This window comes from Tamandua tetradactyla, chromosome X, assembly GCF_023851605.1.
Source record: "Tamandua tetradactyla isolate mTamTet1 chromosome X, mTamTet1.pri, whole genome shotgun sequence".
Taxonomy (NCBI): domain Eukaryota; kingdom Metazoa; phylum Chordata; class Mammalia; order Pilosa; family Myrmecophagidae; genus Tamandua; species Tamandua tetradactyla.
This window is the reverse complement of record NC_135353.1, coordinates 45942107-45965161: the sequence shown is the minus strand read 5'-3', so window position 1 is coordinate 45965161 and position 23055 is coordinate 45942107. Positions and strand designations below refer to the sequence as shown.

The window sequence follows — 23055 nt, the reverse complement described above, 5'->3', positions numbered from 1 at the left end:
GGATCCATGTGGAGGTTGTAGGTTTCTGGAAAGTTACCCTAGGGTATGGGACCTTTGTAGAATCTATATATTGTCCTAGGTGTTCTTTAGGATTGGATGGAATGGTTTTGGTTGGGATTTGGCAAGTTACAAACATACTTTTGATCTGTATTATTCACTTTGATGCTGAATGCCTTGCTGGGATTTCTGACAACTTCGTTTATGTGTATATCTTTTCTCCACAACTACATTGGGAGCTCCTGGAGAGCAGAGACTGTTTAGAGACGTTCTTATCCTTATTTTTACTCCAACTCCCTGTCATCAATGTTTAGTGTTTTATTATGTCACAGTGATGCAAGCACTTCTTCTCCCCCTTTTGGTCAGGATAGAATTGTTGATCCCACTGTGCCATGGCCAGACTCATCCCTGGGATAGCCTTTTTTTTTTGAGGAGGGTCTCCTCAGATATTATAGACACCAGTCAGATATTCCCAGACCAGACAGTCCTCACATGTCAGGAGGAAAGAGTAGCCAGTATCAGTTTTTCTTGAGGCTGAAACCCAGCAGGTTGTCAGACTTTCCTATGAAGCTTATAGACTCTGTGATTTTCCTATCCTGCCCAGCATGTGGTGCTTGTCCCCATGTCACTTCCCATCAACTTAAAATGATATGGTGTCTTTAATTTCTGCAGACACTCCCTGCCAGGGGTTGACTGAGACAAATCTGAGGTTCTAGGATGGCTTTAGTTGCTTTCAGTTTTCCAGTCCCTGGGGCCTGAATTCTTGAAGGAGGTATTCCACTTGAGATGGGCCCCGCCTTTCTCTTGGGGAAAAATACACCCTTTAGGCAAGTAACTACTTTCACCTGACTAGCTACCGTGTATCTCAGACAAGATTAATTCTTCCTTTGCCTGGGACAGTGCTGGAGCATGAGAGTGCTTTCAGCTCTATCTAATGAGAATCCTGTGTGGGACTCTGCTGTTCCACCTGGTCCTGGCCTGTGTACACTCTGTATCTGGTAACTGCTGTTCCCTCAGCTGCTGTTCTGTACAATTCCTGCCTCTTTTCTAGCTTCCCTGGAGGACACACTAAATTCAACTCCTCACTATGTCACCATCTTGCCTTGCCTCTCCGCAATCTGCTTTTGAAGTGGATAAAAGGAAACTCCCTCTGCTTAGATAGTCTCCAATCTCCCCATTAGTTGCAATATGAATGGTCAGCTAATGGAAGGTGGGAGATGTTTTTCAGTGTGCAAATTATACAAGAAAGAAAGAAAAAAACAGACAAACTTACCAACTAGGTAGGAAGTTAAACAATAAAGGTAATTTTTTTAAATCCCTGGTGCTAGAAATATAATAATGGCCAGGACCTCTCTCTCTCTAAGTCCAACTCTGCAAGTGAAATCATTGCCTTCCCCCCTATGTGGGACATAGCATCCAGGGGTGAAAGTCTTCCTGGTGGCATAGGAGAGGACTCCCAGGGATGAGCCTGGCCCTGGCACTTGGGATCAACAATGCCATCCTGATCAAAAGGTAGAAAAGAAGTGTAACAAATAAGATATCAGTGGCTGAGAGTGTTCAAATAAGAGTTGAAAGGCTACTTCTGGAGGTCACTTATATGCAAGCTTCAGTTAGACATTGCTACCTACCATAACTTGCCAACCACAATCAAAACGATTCCTGAAAAACCTAAAGAACACCTAGGGTGTTATATAAGATTCTAAAAAGGTTCCATGCACTACGGTAACTTTCCAGAACCCTACAACCTCCAGATGTGTCCCTGGACCAGATAAGTCCTGAAACGCAGGGGGGTCAGCTTCTTCAGAATATCAGTTAGTTCCAACCCCCTTTCCCATATTATTGACAGCCTCTTCCAACATGACAACATTAGGATGGAAATAGCCCAAATACCCCTAAAGAGTAGGAGAAAGATCAAAGGTGATGGTGGAGGCATACAGAGACTGTAGGGTTTAACAAATGAGTATGATTGCTAAATCATTATATTGACATCTCTTTTAACTTCCAGTGTCTTGGAGCAGCTAGTAGTAAAAACCTAAAAATGTGTAATTGTAACCCATACTAAACTCTGAAATCCATTCTACAACTAATTGTTGCAATGTACTTTGAAATTTGTTGGTTTTTTTGTATATGTTATTTTTCACAAAAAAGAAAGAAAGGCAATATGATGATAAATGCACAGTTGTATGATGATATTGTAAACCATTGATTGTACACTTTGAATGATTACATGGTATGAGAATATATAATGTATATTTAAAAAAGTGAAAAAAATGGCCAGGAAGTGTGTAGATTTGTTTCATATGAAAAATTCACCGTACTATATGCTACAATATAGGAAATAAGATAAGTCTAAGACACGGCTTCTGTCTTTCACCAGAGGCTTAACCTCAATCCCACCTGTTCTACTTCACAAAGTCTTTTCAATATGCCCTTTCCACTCCATTCTCATTGCTGTGGTGGTAGTGTGGGTCATAATTCCACCATAACTTCTTTGCTGCTGATAGTGTCCAAAGTCAATTTCATCTCACTTCATTCTCTTGCACATTTCCAGATTAATATTCTTAAAGTTGTGTTTTGCAAATTGTGCTTTGAGATGTTAGCCCTGAGATATGGTGGTTAAGTTCATGTGTCAACTTGACCAGGTGATGGTGTCCAGTTGTTTGGTCAAGCAAGTCCTGGCCTGATTGTTACTGTGAGGATATTTCATGCATTTAAATCATCAGTAAGTTAATTGCATCATCTATGGCTGATTACATCTACAATCAATTGAGGAAATTGTCTTCAACAATGAGGGAAGTTTTATCCAATCAGTTGAAGGCCTAAAGGGAGAACTGATGATTTCAGCAGAAGTATGAAATTCCATCTTTACTTCAGCCAGCCAGCTTTTCCTGGATAATTCATTGAAAACCTTCATCTGAGTTCCCACCTTGTAGCCTGCATTACAGTATCTGAATTTGCCCATCCCCACAGTCATGTGAGCCAATTCCTATACAAATTTTTCATAATATTTACCATATATATATATCTCATGTCTGTTCTGTTTCCCTGGAGAACACTGACTAATACATATACATTCCATAAAAAGAAGACTTTGTGTTAATGTAAGGGACCAGAGCTCATTTAACTCCCCCTTGAAGATTAAAATGTATATTAACATGTTAAAGGCTCTGAGAAGTGCTACAGTAAATAAGCAACTTTGCTTTTCTTTAACCCAATTGACCACAGAACTTCTTTTTCATATATCTATTAATATCCAATACCACAGTTTTTCAGAAATCATACCGTAAAGCATTGTTTTAATCCCTCTTCCAGTTCTAAAATCTTCAGTGGTTCCTTATTTTCCCATGGCGGGTGAGGGGTGCAATTCACTGTATCAGTCTTATTTCAAGGACCATTTCAACTTAATGTTAACCTAATCCAACCCAATTTCATCTCTCATTGCTGCTGTACCTGAACAATTTCTCCCCAACCAGATTATTTTCCTTATTACTCTGTGTTAATTAGCTGTTAAGGTTTGGTGAGGTGGTATGCCAAGAATGGTTGGGGGAAGAGATATGAGGTTTTGGGTAGGGATCATTTGTGAGTAGGTTTGCCCTTGGAAGGCCAGAAGCAAGAACCTGGGAGTGGGGTGACCAAAGCAGGATGAAAGTGGAGGCAGAGTTCAGGGTGAGTAGGTGTAGGAATGCCAGTAGTTGAAATTAGCTTAACACTTGAGAGATAACCATGGCACCCAAGTGCAAGGCCTGATAGCCAGAGAAATGAGAAATGAATGTCAAGACAGGGCAGGTTCCACAAATAAGTGCCCTTAAAATGAAAAGAAAAAGTGGTGAGATCAGTTCAATTACTTTTTTCATATGCAAAAACAGCTATAGTGCCTGCCAGGTTGGGGTAAAAACTGAGAGTCCCAAAGAAAGGATGTGCATGTGTATCTGTGTGTGTGTGAGCATGTATGTGTGTATGTGTAGGGGGTTGTCTTTGTTAAAGGGAATGATTTTTTAAAAAATATTTGAATTGTAAAAAGTTAACATACATATATTCTTGGCATAAAAACATTCCACACATGGTGTACAATCAGTGGCTCACAATATCACCACATATTTGTCTATTCATCACCACGATGATTTTTTGAACATTTGTATCACTCCAGCAAAAGAAACAAAAGGAAAAAAGAAAAAACTCATAATACCATACCCCTCACCCCTCCTCTCATTGACCACTAGTGTTTCCATCCACCCAATTTATTTTACCCTTTGTCCCCCTATTATTTATTTATTTATTTTTATCCACATATTTTGCTCATCTGTCTATACCCTAGACATGAGGAGCATCAGACACAAGGTTCTCACAATCACACAGTCACATTGTAAACGTTATATCTTTATACAATTGTCTTCAAGAATCTAGGCTGCTGGAACACAGCTGAACAGTTTCAGGTACTTCCCTCTAGTAAGGCAGTGATTTTGATCCTTTTTCAGAATCTGATAGAAATAAAGGGAAACTTTTCGTCAGAAAAATGCACATACGCACAATTTTGCACAGAATTTTAGGGGTTTTGTAGACTCCTGAAATCCATAGGGCCCAGTTCAATAAAACTTGCTCATCTAATGTGTAAGGGGTGGTATAGGGCAGAGAGAGAGAGAGAGAACCCTCTCCCAATAGCAGAGATGTTACCCAGGCTGATTAATTAGGTACATTTTTCTCTGCCAAGTGCTTTTGGTAGTCCCCTACTTCTCCAAAGTAGTTCCAATGACAAAAGCCAGAAGCATGACATCAACCAAATTGTACTTTATTTCTGCTTAATTGGCTTACTCCGCTATTACTTCTGGGATTGATTCAATGACCTTTATTTCTGTGTTAGACTTTTCCATGTCCCTGGGAAATTCATATTCTGTGATCTTTTGATCTGTGAAACACACACACATTCACACACACAGTTGCTTAGTTACCTCCATGTCTATTCAGTGTCCTAGAGGGGAGGCATATGTAGGAGCACAAGGAGTATACAAGTGAAGAACCCCAGAAAATTCTAAGCAGAGGGAGTTTTCTGTGAGAATTCTTGATATAAGAACGGGGTTGGGTATGAATGAAGCTGCTGTGCTGGGTGAGTGATTAAGTGATGTTTGCTTCAAGGAACAAGGGTGCTTAGAGTGGTGCTTGCACTCAAGTGTGAGCTTTGAATTTCTTATCACTATTCCCCCAATGCAGTGGTTGTCAACCCTCACTATATATTAGATTCACTTGTAAAAGCGTTAAACATATTTCTAGGTCCAAGTTCAGGAACCAATCCTCAGGGATTCTGACTTAATTGTTCTGAGGTGTGGCTAGGGTGTCATTATATATTATAAATTATGAAATACTTAATTAAAAAAAATGCTATCCTACAATATATAAAAAATAGGTTTTCCTTGTATTCTTCTTGCTGCTTTCAAGATCCTCTCTTTCTCTTTGACCTCTGACATTCTAACTAGTAAGTGTCTTAAGGGGTATGGTACGTATAGTTTTTTTTTTCTTTTTTTTTCTCTCTATTATTGTTTTATTTCTTTTTCTAAATCGATGCAAATGTACTAAGAAATGATGAATATGCAACTATGTGATGATATTAAGAATTACTGATTATATATGTAGAATGGAATGATTTCTAAATGTTTTGTTAGTTAATTGTTTTTTAATTAATAAAAAAACAATAAAACCCCCAAAAAAGCCTTTATAAATGCATATAATGTCTTCTCTAATTTCCTTTGTTTGAAAAAATATCTTTATTATTTCTCTTTCTCTCTCTATCATCCATCATTTAATCTATATATCTATCTAAGGAAACTGGAATATGGAAAAGCCATATTCTAATCACAATAATGTGTGGCTAGAGTCCTCAGACCCCAGCTTTTTGGGGTAGTGTGCTGGTTTGAAAGGAAGTATGCCCCCTAAGAAAAGCCATGTTTTAATATAAATCCCATTTCTTAAAGGTAGAATAGTCTCTATTCAATACTGTATATTTGAAACTGTAATGAGATCATCTCCCTGGTTGATGTGACTTAGTTAAGAATAGTTGTTAAACTGGATTAGAGGATGACATGTCTTCACCCATTTGAGTGGGTCTTGATTAGTTTCTGAAGTCCTATAAAAGAGGAAACATTTTGGAGAATGAGAGATTCGGAGAGAGCAGAGTGATGTAGCCATGAGATGCAGAGTCCACAAACCAGCAACCTTTGGAGATGAAGAAGGAAAACGCCTCCCGGGGAGCTTCATGAAACAGGAAGCCAGGAGAGTAAGCTAGCAGATGATGCCATGTTCGCTATGTGCCCTTCCAGCTGAGAGAGAAACCCTGACTGTGTTCGCCATGTGCCTTCTCACTTGAGAGAGAGACCCTGAACTTCATTGGTCTTCTTGAACCAAGGTATCTTTCCCTAGATGCCTTTGATTGGACATTTCTATAGACTTGTTGTAATTGGGACATTTTCTCAGCCTTAGAACTGTAAACTAGCAGCTCATTAAATTCTCCCCTTTAAAAGCCATTCCGTTTCTGGTATATTGCATTCTGGCAGCTAGCAAACTAGAACAGGTAGAATACTTTAGTTTTTTATGATACCAAAGTAGACATAGCAATATAATGAATCCCCATGTTCCTATCACCATTTTCAACAGCTATTAACCTATGGCCAATCTTGTTTCATCAGCATCCCCACTACACATATGTTTACATATAGAGATCTATCTATCTATCTATATCTATCTATCTATCTACCTACCTATCTATTTATCTATCTAATCTTTCTAACTATAATTTAGTCCAACAGTTGTACTTTTTTAAAAAAACTCAGGTTTATCGAGGAATAATATACACAGTAAAATTTACCTTTTTTTAGTGTCCACTTCTATGGGTTTTAACAAACTAATAAAGTTGTGTGAACACCACTATGATCAAGATATAGGACATTTCCATCCTCGCAGAAGTTCACTTATACCCCTTTGTAGTCAGTCCTTCCCTCCAGTCCTTGACCACAGTAACCACTAACCTGTTTTCTATTCCTATACTTTTGCCTTTTGCAGAATGGCATATAAATGCAATTACATAGCCTTTTCTATTCGTCTTATTTCCCTTAGCATAATGCACTTGCAATTCATCCACATTGTGTGAATATTGATTATTTGCCTCAGAATAATACAGGAATGATGAACACAAGAATAATACAAGAATCTGCATTCATCATTCCTATTCAACATTATATTGGTGGTGCAAAATTAAAGCAGACCTAAATAAATGGAGAGATATACCATCTTCATGGGCTGAAAATCTTTTCTTCCTCTAAAACTTTTTCAGTTTTATTCTTGAAGAGCACAATTTTCTTGTCTGTTACTGACTATGGTCTTTTAACAGGTACACAATTAACTCATAAGTAGACAACACAATGGCACTATTTGGAATCTGCCTGATGAGCTGGGAAAAGGGTCTTCTATAAAAGGCAAGATAACCTTCTTCCTGAAACACCAGGGGAGCCGTCTGAATGAAAGACTTGTACTTGGTGTCTTCTTCACAGAGCCGTGTCCTTATGACTTTGTGTGGGTAAGCAATGCAGGAGGCACATCCCTTTGAAATCATAGCAGCTTAAATGGATCAAAAAATGTTTGTGAGATTTTTCTGAGTCCCATTTGTAGAAGAGGCTAATGGACCTTCTTTCAGATACTTCTTTAAACTTTCATAAATAGCTAAACAGATTACAGTTTCTGAAATCCCAGCATGTGAGGTAGTTAATCCTTTATAGAAGCCACGAATGCCTTCTGTCTGGTAAATACAGTGAGCACACTGGACTGTATTCATCTGCTTGGAGCCTCTCACTTTCTGTTTTAGCTGCATCTGAGTTTTAACCGGCCATATAGGATTCATTAAGGAATTTGTGACAGAAGCTCCGGAGCCAGTTGAGAAAATATGCACATTGCTCTTTGGCTTTGGAGTAACATGCAAAGTACATAGCCCTTGATGGAGCAACTCCAACCAAATTTGGACCCAAGCCTATAAAAAATGACTCTGGTCCTTCCTTCCCCAAGATAGACTTCAGAACTTGTAAGAGCCCAGGTGTCATGGAGGTTGGTCTTAACATCCCAGCTCCAGTACCGGTCCCTAGACAGACCCTGTGGATAGTAGACTGTCCAAACAGCTGATCGTGATGACTGCAACCTGGTCTTAATTACTTCTAGTGGACAAGTAAAAATAGCACCAACTCTGCCCCCACACCTTCGTGACCTCCTGGTTGCATTCTTCTGATGTCCTTTAACCCCCTCCAGCATGTTGCTAGCCAGCGTCACTATCCACGACAAAGACCTGCAGCTCTTCTGACTGTCTGAATTAGCTGCTGAGCTACCCTGAGGAACTCCTTGGCGAATGTATCAACAAGACTGTCCACGGCTTTGAAAACGATGGACGCGAAAGGGCCAGGAGAGCCCAGGCGGAGATGCAGTAAGTTCAGGATGGCCAGGGCGGCAAGCAAGGAGGAATCGGGGTGGACTGAGTCACTGTGGCCAGGCAGAACCACTCGAATGACGCTCATTCATCTCAGCTACCACTTGTTCAAAAAGAGAAAAAGCTGGCGACGTGGAGGGGAGGGGCATCAAGGACGCGACACCCGCAGGGTAAAATCTCCTGCCGGGGATAGAGCTAGATGGGGTTGGGGGAGAGGACCAGGCTCCGCGGCCGCCCACGGGCCGTTCCCCATCTACCACCTTACGCCAAGACTTCCTTTTCCTCCGGGAGCCGGCGAGTCACGCAGGAAGGGTGAGTAACCTGCACCGGAGGGAGCGAGGAGGGGGAGGCTGGGGCAGGGGCCGGGGCGGCGGGGGAGGCCGGAGGCGGGCCCAGGAGGCTCACTGTTGGTGAAGAGGTAAAGTAGTGTGCTCTCCTGCTGAGTGCCCATAGCCATGGCCGCCTCCGGGTGCCACTGGCGTGGGGCGGCTCCAAGTCTGCCGGTCGGCTAGCCCAGCTGGCCCTCAAGCGGCCGCTGGCGCCGCCTCCACGTGGTGCGGGCCAGGACCACAGAGTCCTGGATCCGCGCCCACCAGGCGAAGTGCCAGCGCCTCACCCGCCTCTGCAGCGCGAGCCGGGCAGGAGCAAGAATCCGGTGCTCCTTAATATTGCTAATTTACCAGTTCTATCCAAATTGGTAGATATGTAGTTTCAGCACAATTCTAGTAAAAATCTCAGGGGGATATTTTGTGGAAATTGACACGTAGCCTTTAACTTTTTCCTCTTTTTGGCTGAGTAACATTCCATGATATGGATGTTCCATAGTTTGTCCATTCATCAATTGAAGGGTATTAGGGTTGTTTCCAAATATAGCTGTAATAAATAAGGCTGATGTGAATACTCATGTGCACTTTTTTGTGTGAAAATATGTTTTAATTTCTTTTGGGTAAATATCTAACAGTGGGCTTGCTGGGTAATATGTTAAGTATATGCATAACTTTTTACGAAACTGTTGTCCTCATCAGCACTTGGTATTGTCAGAATTCATCATCTTCATCATTATTATGATTTTAGCCATTCTAAATGGTTTGTGGTAGTATCTCACTATGGTTTTAATTTGTATTTTCTTAACAACTAATGATGTTGGGCATATTTTTTCATGGGCTTATTGGCCATTTGTATATTTTCTTTGGAAATATTCATTTCCTTTGTTCAATTTTAAATTGAGTTGTCTTTTTGTTGTTGAGTTGTAGCAGTGCTTTATATATTCTGGATATTAACCCCCTATTGGATATATGATTTGCAAATGTTTTCTCCCATTCTGTGAGTTTTTTCATTCTCTTGATGGTGTCCTTTGATGAAGAAAGATTCTTACTTTTGATAAAGTCCAGTTTATCTAATTTTTCTCTTGTTGCCTGTGTCATTTAACAGACTATTGCCGAATCCAAGGTTATATAAAATTGCTTCAATGATTTCTTCTAAGAAATTAATAGTTTTAGCCCTTAAATTTAGGTCTGTAGTTCATTTTGAATTATTTTTTATATTGTATAAGACAGAACAACTAAGCCTGAAGGGAAAGACTGCCTCAAGCAAAACTTCTATTGCCACCTCCAGATTTCCAAGGGAGAGTTGGGTATAGAGGCCAGACACTCTCAGTACCTGCTTTCCACACCCCCAGGGTTAGAGGATCAAAGCTTTCTTTCTTCCACTCCAGACTCCTCTTCTTTGCTCCCATTCTTGGAGACCTCTACTTTCAGACTATTGAGCTGTAGTACCTATCTCTAAGGATAGTTGTGAAGCCTACATGAGATAATGCATATAACATGCCTTGCACATAGGAAGTACTCCATAAAAGTCAGCTGCTGCTATTGCTGTTACTGTAATAAGGCCCCACAACATTCAGATCTTGAGGTCCTTTACCTGTCTGTCTTTCTTCAGGTTTAATTAATAGCAGGGTTTGTTGGATTTTAATTAGGTCTTATATCTGTGAATCGCCCAATTCCCCTACCTCTATTTGTCTCTGTACATTTGCCCATATTGGGGGACACCTTTTGCTTAAGACCCAGGCCTAATGGCCACTGCTTTCCTCCCAACTGCCACCCATACCCTCCAGATCATGCAAAGGACCTTTAGGATCCCAGATGCATTAGTTCTGGCTAGAGTGTAGTTGAACATTCTTTTCTACAGGATGAGGATCAGTGAAGAAATCAGGCTGGGAAAGTTAGCTATAAAGCAATCTTACAATTGGCTGAATTGTATTTGAAAGGCAGTCCTTTGGTGGATGTGTGGACAAAGTTGTAAGTACTACCCTATCCACTGGGCTTCTTCACTTCAAATATGTGTTCCTTTCCCTCGAGATCATCCAGTAAGATGGAGATGAGGCGGTGTGGATACATGTCCTTTCATATTGGGGTTAAGTTGGGGTAAACTGGCATTAGCAACTTTTTTTCTGGCTATGAGAAAGAGCTTGCTTTGAGGAGACCCAGGCCATTGATTCAATTTTAGGCCCTTGGGAAACAATGTCCCAACTTTCAGTATTGAGTTTATGCTCATTCCACTCTCTGGACCCCCCAAAAGACATCTTTTTTTCCATATACAAAATACTTTCACTCCATTACAATATCACAAAGCCTTAAAACATTTCAGTAACAATACAAATAAAGCTAAAACCAGTACAAAATCTGATCAATGTCTGTAACAGGCATCATCTGTTCTAAGGCAAAACATCTCTTCTGGCTCTGGGCCTATGAAACTTAAAACAAATTATCTGCTATCAATATACAAAGGAGGAACAGTTATAGGTTGCATGTTTCCATTTCTCCCTATAGAAGGAACACAGGGGTCACTGGACCCAAACAGTTCTGGAAACCTGCAGGGCAAATGCCATTAGATTTCAAAGCCTGAGAGTCATTTATCCTTGGGATTTTCGAAAGCGGCAGTCCCACGCTTTGCAAGGGCCTATGAAGCAGCCCAGCTTTCTTCAAATCGAACCTTGGAGTACACTGGGGAGACCACCTTTATCTCAGTTCCACTCTCTCCGAACATCTAGGCCACACTCAAGGTCTTCCTTCCAGTTTGGATTGACACGTTAAACATTTCTGTCTAAAGCCTCATCAGAAGTATCTTTAGAGTCCACATTTCTACCAACAGTCCCTTCAAAACATTGTAGTCTTTCTCTATCAAGCTCCTCACAATTCTCCCAGACTCTTCCCCATATATATTTTTTTTAATGATATGATCATTCCATTCTTGGTATATAATCAACAACTCACAATATCATCACGTAGTTATATATTCATCACCATGATAATTTCTTAGAACATTTGCATCAATTCAGAAAAAGAAATAAAAAAAAGAAAACAACTCATACACACCCATATCCATTTTAAAAGCCATTCTAACATGTTTGGTAGTTGCAAACTGCAGCAGCACCCCACTTCTCTGGTACAAAAATCTGTAGTAGTCAGTGTTTTAGTTTGTTGAAGCTGCTGGAATGTGATATACCAGAAATGGAATGGCTTTTAAAAAGGGGAATTGATTAAGTTGGAAGATTATAGTTCTAAGGCCGTGAAAATGTCCAAATTAAGACAAGGTTATAAACATTTCCAAATTAAGGCATCCAGGGAAAGATACCTTGGTTCAAGAGGGCCGATGATGTTTAGGATATCTCTTTCAGCTGGAAAGGCACATACATGACAACGTCTGCTGGCTTTCTCTCCAGGCTTCTTCAATGGCTTCCCTGGCACCCTGTACACTCTGTTGGCTCTGTCACTTCTGGTGGCTCTAAAGCTTTTTCCAAAATAGTTTCTGCATAAAGGGCTCCAGTAAGCAACCCCACCTTGAATGGGTAGAGACACATCTCCATGGAAGCCATCTATTCAAAAGTTACCACCCACAATTGGGTGGTTCATATATCCATGGAAGCAATAAAAAGATTCCACCTGGCAATATTGAATGAGGTTCAAAGAACATGACTTTTCTGAGGTACATAATAGCTTCAAACTGGCACATTCCACCCTTTAGACTACCAAAAATCATGTTCTTTCCAAATGCAAAATACACTCATTCCATAACAACATCAGAAAGCCTTAAACAATTTCAGTAACAATACAATTACATTACAAAGTCAGAAGCAGTGCAAAATCTCATCAAAGTCAGCTACAGTCATGGTCTGTCCTAAGGCAAAATTCTCCGCTGACTCTGGACCTGTACAACTCAGAACAGGTTATCTGCTACTAATATACAAAGAAGTAACAGTCATAGGATACATATTCCCATTTCCATAGGGAGGAATTGGAAGAAACACAGTGGTCACTGGACTCATACAGTTACAAAATCCTGCAGGGCAAAGTCCGTTACATTTCAAAGTCTGAAAGTCATTTATCCTTGGGGCCTTGCCCTCTCTGCATGCACCCTTGGGGGGACACTGGGGAGACCACATGTTTAGTGGCTCCACTCTCTCCAAGCATTGGGGCCTAATCCCGGACTCTCTTCCATTCCTAGGGCACACACTCAAACTTTTAAGAACAATGTGGTGGCAGCCAGACTCTCCCCAATCCCCAAGGAATATGCTCCACCATCTCCAAGGCCTGGGCCACAACTCTTCCTGAATAAGGAGGTGGAAGGCCCACCCTCTACCTTCAGGGAAAACTCACCTTCTCCAAGTACTTGGGTGGGTCTGCTCTCCTGGCTGATGGTTTCTTGACTTCATATTTTAGCTTCCATGGTTCTGCCTTTGAAGTTATTTTTCCTTCAATTTGTCCCTTTTCTCTCCCTTTTAGTCCAGACTGGCAGTGGTTCCATTTGTAAAGAACCCACAGCACTCTTGTGGGTTTCCTATGCAATATGCTGGGATCATGCCCATCAGAGAAGAGGACTTGGATGACTCCATCTCCAATTCTGGCCTTTTCTGAAATGGCTGATTAGTTCCACATTTGGTTAATCCTCACATGGTGCCCTATTCACTGGAGTCTCACTTTATGGAAACCCAGAATTTTCTAGAACTCCAGTTTCCATTTTATTTGTACCCAAGAGTTCACTTCTCAATTTCTCTCTTTCCTCTTGCATTTTACTATAAGCTGCAAGGAACAGTCAGGCTGCATTTTCCACATTTAATTTGGAAATTTCCTCAGCTAAATATCCCAGGTTGTCACCTTTAAATTCTAATTTCCATCCAACAGCAGTACACAATTTTGCAAGATTCTGTGCCACTTTAAAACAGGGATCGTCTTCCTTCCAGTTTGCAATAACATATGCATTATTTCTGTCTAAAGCCTTCTCAAAGGTATCTTTAGAGTGCACATTTATACCAACAGTCTCTTCAAAGCATTCTAGGACTTTTCTATCAAGCTTCTCACAACTCCAAAAGCATCTTCCCCTTATTCATTTAAAAAGGTGGTCTAACATGTTTTCCAACCTATTTGCAAACCGCAGCACCCCACTTCTCCAGTACCAAAATCTGTTTTGGTTTGTTGACGCTTCCAGAATGCAATAAACTAGAAATGGAACAGCTTTTAAAAAGGGAAACTTACTAAGTTGCAAGTTTACAGTTCTAAGGCTGTGAAAATGTCCAAATTAAAGCAAGACTATAAAATTGTCCAAATTAAGGCATCCAGGGAAAGACACCTTGGTTCAAAAAGGCTGGTGATGTTTGAGATTTCTCTCTCAGCTGGATAAGCACATGGCAACATCTGCTAGCCTTCTCTCCAGCCATCTTCAATAGCTTCCTGGGGCTCTGTCTGCTCTGTTGGTTCTGTCGCTTCTGGTGGCTGTAAAACTTTTTCCAAAATAGTTCCCTCTTAAAGGGCTCTAATAAGCAACCATGCCTTGAATGGGTGGAGACACATCCATGGAAGCCATCTAATCAAAAATTATCACCCACAATTGGGTGGGTCATATCTCCATGGAAATAATAAAAATTATTCCACCCAGTAAGATTGAATGAGGATTAAAGGACGTGGCTTTTCTGGGGGTACATAATAGGCTCAAACAGGCATAATTAGTAAGCTGCCAGAATGCAATACACCAGAACTGGAACAGCTTTTAAAAAGTGGAATTTAACAAGATTACAAGTTTACAGTTCTAAGCCTATAAAATTGTCCAAACTAAGGCATCCAGGGAAAAATACCTTAATTCAAGGAAGCTCAATGGGTCAATGCAACACCTCTGTTAGCTGGGTAGTCATGTGGCTGGCATCTGCTGGTCCTTTGCTTCTGGGTTCCATTACTTTCAGCCTCTGTTCTTGTGGGTGTTTCTCTCTTTGCTTCTCTAGGGCTAGTTTTCATCTCTTGACTTCCCTTTGCTCTCTCCAGATTCTGGTTTGCCTAACATCTCATGGTGGCATGCTGGGTTCCAAGTATCTCCAAACAAATGTGTCTCTGTCCTCCAAGTGTTGGCTTCTGTGTCAGCTCTGCTCTGAAGTTTCTGTTGGCTCTCTATTTGTCAGCTCTGGGGTTTCTCTAATTTCTGCTGGTGCTTTCTGTGTTGGCTCCAAGGTTTCTGTCATTTCTAACTCTCTCCAAGATATATTCTGTTTTAAAGGATTCCAGTAAACTAATCAAGACCTACCTGGAATGGGTACAATCACATCTCCATCTAATGAAAGGTCACACCCACAATTGGGTAGTGTCATGTTGCCATGGAGATAATCCAATCAAGTTTCCAACCTAGAGTATTGAATTAGGATTAAAAGAAGCAGCTGCTCTCACAAGATTGTATTGGTATTAAAACATGGCTTTTCTGGGGTGCATAATATTTTCAAGCCAGCACAATACCCAATTGGTAAGACATGGTACTATCGGATATACTGAGTCAAGATAAGGTGGGATGGGCTGCTGCTATTGTTGCAGACAGGCAGTGCACACCAGAACTAGACTAAGATGAAACCTAGTGCTTCTCACAGCTCCAGGTCTAGACCTAGAGCCAGACCTTGATTGGGTGCCAACCCAGAAAATGAAGAATAGCAATTCTGCCTGATCTCCTTCCTGGTTGCCCTAGATTTTCAGGGGCAAGGTCTTGTGCATGCCAAGTTCCTGTATACAAGAATGAGATGTTCCAACTGAAGTACTTTGTGAGGACATTGTTTCTGGGGCTGTTGCTTGAGGGGGTGTATTTGTGGCCTCAGGGGCAATCTTTTCCAACTACTCAATAGGCTGATGCCATCAGCTAGAAGGTGATGATTTCTTCCCTTAGCTCCTATGATAACTAGGATAAGAAATGACAGAGCTGCTATGAATTCTTGTAGGGGTTGTCCATGGGACAGGTGGTTCATGTACTGATATATGGGCCAGGCCACTGAAACCTGAGCAGGCTTGTTAGGACAGCCATTTTAGAGGGAGACATCTGAGTAAAAGCGTACTGTGGTCCATGTCAGACTGGAACAGGAGGTGTCCAAGATATTAGTGAGACAAAAAGACATTTTTAACATTGGGATACCTGTCAAGAAACCTAGATTAGTACTCCATCACTAGTCTCAGATTTTAAAATCAGAGCAAGAACTATACCAAAAAATGACTGGATGCCTGATATTAAGCTGATGGGTTCCTAGGCATAGATCTTTATAGCTGTTCAGGCTAGAGACTCAGTGCTCTCCAAAACTAGAGAGGAGAGGGGCTGCAGGCCAAGGCTAAGGGATAAGACTACCAGGATTAGAAGGCTGCAGGCGATGGAGTCAGGTAGACTCCCACCTAATCCCTTTTGGCATGCTTCCATGAAGCATTTAAGTAGCCCAACTGCATCCTGAAATCTTGATCCCCTTCTGCCAACTCCCCTTACTGAAGAATTGCTAGCTATTATACAATTAACAATGGGTTAATTGCTTGGAAATGTTTGCTGACTGGGCCAAGATTTAGACTTGCTGCCAGGAAAGCATTTTGGGAGGGTCAGAAGCCTTCAATGGGTAGTTGGATGCACAATGGAAATTAGATGGAAGGGGTTCTATTTCTATTAATCTCCACTTAGGCAATGATTAAACTTGTTAGAGAGTTAAGAATTTGTTTAGTTTCATCAGAAGTCAATGATTTTAATCTCTCTTCAATAGCTAGCTATTAATTAACTGGTAATAAAAAGAGTAATTGAAAATGGATTTGCTCATAATATCTTGTGCCTTGTAGAGTCAATATTTTTGGGTATCAATGGTATCTTGGATGAAAGGAAGTAAGCACATTTGGAGACATTCTTTAAAGAGGCAACTAGCTGTAGGCTATGCCTGGTTATGAGCTTTATAGTGGATAAGATGGACTCAGAGTATCCTCCCAACTTTTTCAGCAATCTCTTTCCCAGGGTTCTACATAGCAATCTCAACCCAGGGGCTAATCTGCTATATATAGAGTCCCAGTGTTTTACTTGATAAGAGTATGGGTTTAGAATCATATCTGAGCTAGAATCTCAGTTTTGTCACTTACCACCTATATGATTTTTGGTAGGTTACTATTTCTCTCGTGTTCTTTGCAATTTCCTCAGCTATAAAGTGGTAATGATAATATATTTACCACACTATGTTCAAAGTATTTTAAGAAATTAATGCACATAAAAGACTTACTATAATGCCTGACTAATAAAAAATAGTCAGCATTGAATATTTCTTTCTTTTCATACTTTCTCAGACTAGGAACCCTTTCTAGTGGGAAATCCCAACCACCCTGATGGGCAACACATGCTTCTTTCTATGAGGCTACTACCAATGAAGGCTTGATAAAGCCTTGGACCCTGCTCAGGGTTGTGGCCTGGAAGCCCATCTGCCTCTGACAAATTCATCTTTACCATTTCCAATATGGCACCGTAGTTTTGAGTGTGGGCTCTGGAGTTAGACAAACCTCAGCTGGAATCCCAACTCAACTATTTCCTGGCTTTAGGCAAAGTGTTTAACCCTTCTGATGGAGATTAAATCATGTCCGCCACAAAAGACATGTTCAAGTCCTAACTCCTTGTCCTGTGAGTGTGAACCTATTTGTAAATAGGACCTTTGAAAATGATATTAGTTTAGGTGTGCCCCAACTGAATGAAGGTGGGCCTTAATCCAATATAGCTGAAGTCCTTATAGTCAAAGAACAATGGACATTGAAGCAGATGCCAAAAATGAGAGAAGCTAGGAAGGAGATTGCCATATAATGGAGAATTGCTATCATCGGAATGCTTTAGACTTTGGAGAAAGCATGGCCTTACCAGCATCTTGATTTTGGACTTCTAGCCTCTAAAACTGAGCAATGAATTTCTGTTGGTTTAAGCCAGGAATATGGGTGGTATTTGTCATAGTATCCCTGGAAAACCAAGGCACCTTCTATGTGTCAATCTCTTCACCTGTAAAATGGGATAGTAATAATAACACCCTCACAGGATTTGGGGGAACAATTCAATGGACTGAAGCATGTAAAGCACTCATAAAAAGTATCTGGTATACTGTAAGTGCCAAAAACATAGCAACTATGTTATTAACTATATTACTATCTTTATCCTGGCTTCCATTCTCTCAGGGGCCGGATTGGTATGAAGAGCTCATGTGACAAAATCCTATAGGCAGATTAATGATTTAAATGTCACTATACGCTACCTCCCTATGAAACCAATGGCACCACCAACTACTACCAGGGTATGGTTCTAAGCTGTTCCATTTTAAAACAGAGCCCTCAAACATCTGATACACGTCCCATTGAGAGGCGATGTCTAGTCTCCTCCCCTGAATCTGGGCTTTTTGAATATTTTACGGATAAAATATATTAGAAGTGATGTTGTGTTAGTTTCTGGATCTATTGCTGAAGGAACCAGCACCTTCCACTTTATTTCTCTGGGAAGGTTTGCTGTTGGAACCCAGCTGCCATGCTATGTGGAAGGATAAGCAGCCCATTGGGAGGCTCTTGGAGAGAGGAACTGAGGCTCCTGGCCCTCAACTCTGGCTGAGCTCCCAGCTGACAGCCAGAACCAACTTGCTAGTCAATATGATTGAGCTATCTTGGATGTAGATCCTCTAGCCCTGAGTTAAGCAGCCCCAGCTGATACCATATGAATCAAAGATCAGCTATTCTTGCCAAGCTATATTTCAGACCAGTGATAAAATTAAATGTTGTTTTAATACACTAAGTTGGAGTGGTTTGTTACATAGCACTAGATAATTGGAACACAGATTATGGGGAGCTGACTAACAGGTGGAGGAATCTTTTTGACCAGGCTGTTCCATGCATCCCCAACCACAACATGTAAGTTGCAACTGGTTCTCTCAAGAGGTAGGACTGGCCTTTGGCTGGACTGTGGAATGGGCTTTTCATGGGGTGTGATTATTAAGTCTAATGATTCAGTTTTAAAAAATAAACCATAGGGGGTGCAAGCATAGTTCAGTGGCAGAATTCTTTCCTGCCATGGACAATGTTTGAGTCCTGGTCCATGCACTTCCCCAAAAACAAACAAACAAGCAAAGCAAACAAACAAAAAAACAAATAAATAAAAAATCCAACACATGGTGCTGCAGTAACAAGATACTCACATGGAAAAATAATGAAATGTGACCCTGCCATACAGCATACAAAAAAAAAAAAGAACAAACCACAAACATAAACTGTTGACCAAAATTGTTGGACAATATTAAACTAAATATTGATTTCCTCCCTGCCAAATCTATTTCTCTTCTCATGTTCTGCATCTCAAAAATGATTACATGGTATGTCCAGTTTCTCAAGAAAAAAATGTAGGAGTTATTCATGAATTCCCCCATTTTTCTAACACTTCATATTCAGTTCATTAGGAGGTTCTGTTAGGTCTATCTTTGAAATGGCAGAACGCTTACAATCATTGCCCCATCTGTAGAGTAAGGGCCAGTATTGAAAGAAAGGCTAAGTAGAAGCCCCTGAAACTGTACCCCTCTCCCCAAGATAGTAATGCAAAAACAATACATCATGCCTCAAATAATTTGCAAAGGTTAGGACCAATATTAGATATTGGACAGACTCAGGGATGGTGGTCCCCATCATATTCATATTCGGTTAGTCATTTTGTCCTCTGGAAAAAAAATGGATCATGGTGAATGATGGTAGACTACTAAAAACAGTGAGATGGTAGTACCAAATGAAGCTTCTGTTCTGGATGTGGTACAGAGCAACATAACCTCTGGCACTTGATATGTGGCTGTTTGACAAATTTATTTTATACTGAATTAATAGAAAGAATGAGAACAATGCACAATCTGAAAAGCATTATGTTTAGAGAATGAAGCCAGACACACAAAAAATACATACTGTGTGATTTAAATTATATGACTTCCAAGAACAGGTAACACTCATATATGGTGATAGAAATCAGAAAGTGGTTGACTCTGAAGGATAAGAGGATTAACTAGAAAGGGGCATGAGGGAACTTTTTGGGGTGATGGAAATGTATATCTTTTTTTTTTGAATTGTGGGTACGTGGGTATATATTACTGTTAAAACTTAAGGTCTCAGCATTTTTTTTGTATGTAACTCAATAAAAAATAAAAAGCAGATCACCTTTATATGGCAAGGACACCATTATTATCTTACCTCAGGCTATTTTAACTTTCCTGCTTTCAATAATATTATATGCAGGAAGCTTGAACATCTTTACACTAGCAGACTATTACAATACTCCTATATTAACAAAGATAGTCACATTGTGGATTTTGAAAGGTCTGAGATTCTGGGAGCATGCCAGAACATCCTCCTTGAAGTAAAGGAGAAGATTCTATGTCTCAAAACTTCCACTAAAGAGGAGGACCAGCACTTTGTAGTCATTTCTGGATCTTGGCTACAGTATATACTGTGTGTGAGAATATTGCTCTGGAAAATTTAATGACGACTTAGAATGCTGCCAGTTTCAAGTGAGGCTCAGAGGAAGAGAGAGCTCTGCAGCAAGTAGCAATACAAGCTGATCTGCCTCCTGGGACAAATGATTTATCAAACTCAGTGGTACTAGATAAGTCTCTGATAAACTCCAAGGAGATTTGCATTGCAAATCTGTAAGATTTTGGAGCAAGTCCATGGCATTGGTGGCAGAAAACTATTTGTTGAAAGACATCATTCTGTGTGCAATAGAGGCTGACCATGAGACACAGTACTTTCTATTGCTACATTACAAATTTAGCAGCTTATAAAAATGTATTTATCATCTTACAGTTTCATTAGGTCAGTCTAGGTATATCTTAGCTGAGTCCTCTGCTCAGGTCCCTAAAGGCTGCAAGCAAGGTGTCAGCCAGGGCTGCATTTCTTTCTGGAGTTTTGATTTCTCTTTCAAGCTCACGTGGTTGTTGACAGAATTTAGTTTTTTGCAGCTTTATAACTGAAGACCCAGTTTTCTTGTTATCTGTGGCTAGGGCTTCACTCTGTTCCTAGAGGCTGCTGGCAGTTCCTTGCCATGTAGCTCTCTCAGAGGACCTCTTACAATATGGAAGTTTATTTCTTAAAGGTTGGCAGGAGAATTTCTGCTTCCAATTTGTCAAGATGGAGTCTTATATAATGTAATAAAATCATGGGGGAAAATATCTCATCACTTTTGCTACTTTCTATCAGCTAGAAGCAAGTCATAGGTTCCATCTGCACTCAAGGGGAGGGAATTATACAAGGGTATGACTCAATGGAGATGACCTTAGGGTGTGTCCACCACGACACTCATTATGCAGCATGAGTTCCTCATAATGCTTTGGGTATTATCTACCAATTTGTAAGGTTGAGCATGAGCAGAAATTGAATGTGTGATAGAAATGGTATGTCATGGTCAGGTTCATGTGTCAACTTGGTCAGGTGGTGGTACCTGTTTGTCTGGTTGGGCAAGTGCTGGCCTGTATTTTGCTATGAGGACATTTCACAGAATTAAATCATGATCATGTCGGCTACATCCACAGCTGATTCCATTTGTAGTCAGCCAGGGGTAGTGTCTTCTTTTGTGAGTGATGCTTGGTCTAATCACTGGAAGCCTTTTAAGGAGAATTCAGAAGAGACAGGCTCACTCCCTGCTTTGGCTGGCAAGCCTCTCCTGTGGAGTTCATCCAGACCCTCCATCAGAATCGTTGGCTTCACAGCCTGCCCTGCGAATTTTGGACTCTGTGTTCCCGCAGTCACGTGAGACACTTTCATAAATTTTATATTTGCAAGTGTTCCTTGTTGATTCTGTTTGTCTAGAGAACCCTAACTAATACAACTTGGTGCCAGAAGTGGTTCTTAAGAAACAGAATCTTAAAAATGGGTATTTATGAATGCTTTTCTAAACTGACAGGACTCAAAGTTACTAAGAACTCTGATTCCCATAATCAGAATGACGTTGCCAATCCATAGTGTGAGTTGGCAAAAGAGAGCCAAAATATCACTATCTGATTCTTCTAATGTTTGCTTGTATGAAGCCAGGCTCTAGGGGATAATGTTTTTGACACCTTTACCTGAGTTTTTTTGGAAATAGTAAGTATAGAGATGTTGGCTGGTTGTTGTTAGATACACTGTATACCTTAATGAGTGAAAGGGATGGGCTTAAGGCTTCAAATGAGAAGCTTCACTTTCTAAAGTGAAGGATAAGTTGCTACATCTGGCCCATCCTACAACCAAAAAAGAGGCACAACACCTAGTTGGTCTCTGGATTTTGGCAACAACACATTCCTCATTTGGGTGTGCTACTTCAGCCCATTTATTGAATGACCAGAAAAGCTGCTAATTTTGAGTCAGGACCTGAAAAAGAGGAGACTCTGAGATGGGTCCAGGCTGCCTGACAGATGTAGTAGTTTCTGCGAGTGTTCTGAAGGAAAATCTTATTTCCTATAGCCATAGACTTGAGATCTCTGAAAATCAGACTCAGAATCTTCCTGATAGAGTAGCAGCTTTGCAATGTAACCTGAAATCTCAGTGTTGCATGGTGTCTGCCGTTAAAGTGAGAACATTGATTGGAAAGGAGTGGGACCCTGAAAGATAGGATGGCGACATATGGATTGATAATGATGTCGGTGGAGAGGTTGAAACCCTAGGTCATGCCGAGTCTTCACTAGATAACGCTGTAACAGTCTTTCATGAGAACATAGCCGCCCCACTTTCAGTCTGCCTTGAGGAGTTGGCCACCCAACCTCCAGCTGAAGGGATTAGCCCTAGAGTGATTAATCCTGTTTCACCAGATAAAACTGCAAATGAATGCCCTGAAGCAAATGGCTTGGAAGATACTTTTAATTCTTTTCATGACCCACCCCCAGCACCCCTAATTTCTTCCAGACCTATACTAAAGTCTGAACATGCCCCTAAAGGTGAGGTACAAAGTATCACACAAAGTATCACAAAGAACTGTGTCAGTTTTCCACTTTATATAGACAGAAGTCGGGGAGTATGTGTAGCAATGGATTTTATGGGTGTGGGATAATGGTGGGAGGAATATAAGGTTGGATCAGGCTGAATTTATTGATATGGGCCCACTAAGCAGGATTCTGCATTCGATGTTATAGTTTGAGGGGTGAGAAAAAGCATTAACAGTTTGTTTGGATGGTTGGCTAAAACATGGATCAAAAGGTGGCTGACATTACCTGAGGTTGAAATGCCAGAACTGCACTGGTATAATGTAGATGAGGGGATCCAGAGGCTTAGAGAGATTGGAATGTTAGAGTGGATTTATCATGCAAAGCCTGCTCTTACACC

General features: G+C 40.7%; 2 pseudogenes; one reads left to right on the top strand and one right to left on the bottom strand.

Annotated features, from left to right (window-relative positions):
• Positions 1-7348: 7348 nt before the first annotated feature.
• On the bottom strand, positions 7349-8280 carry LOC143671802 (solute carrier family 25 member 33 pseudogene; annotated as a pseudogene).
• A 371-nt stretch (positions 8281-8651) lies between these two features.
• LOC143671800 (pleckstrin homology domain-containing family A member 3-like) overlaps positions 8652-23055 on the top strand; it is a 63580-nt pseudogene continuing 49176 nt past the window's right edge.